This window comes from Rhea americana, unplaced genomic scaffold (assembly GCF_003343005.1).
Source record: "Rhea americana isolate MKP2758 unplaced genomic scaffold, rheAme1 scaffold_20, whole genome shotgun sequence".
Taxonomy (NCBI): Eukaryota; Metazoa; Chordata; class Aves; order Rheiformes; family Rheidae; genus Rhea; species Rhea americana.
Window position 1 is genome coordinate 4,294,097 of NW_028186150.1, and position 211 is coordinate 4,294,307.

Sequence of the window (211 nt, forward strand, 5' to 3'; positions counted from 1 at the left end):
GATAATTTTAGTTTCATGAGACATCTTTTCTGCATGCTCTACACCCTCCATCCTTCATGCAAATTTTTCTGCTTGCAGATGATTTCTTCTACCTCATTTGTGCAAGCGTACTACAAGTCCGTGTTTTCCCCTTTGAAGTGTGTGTGTGTGTGTACGCTTAGCTGTGTTACAAAATACTTGTTACTTGTTTTTGCTATTCTTAATGTTACAG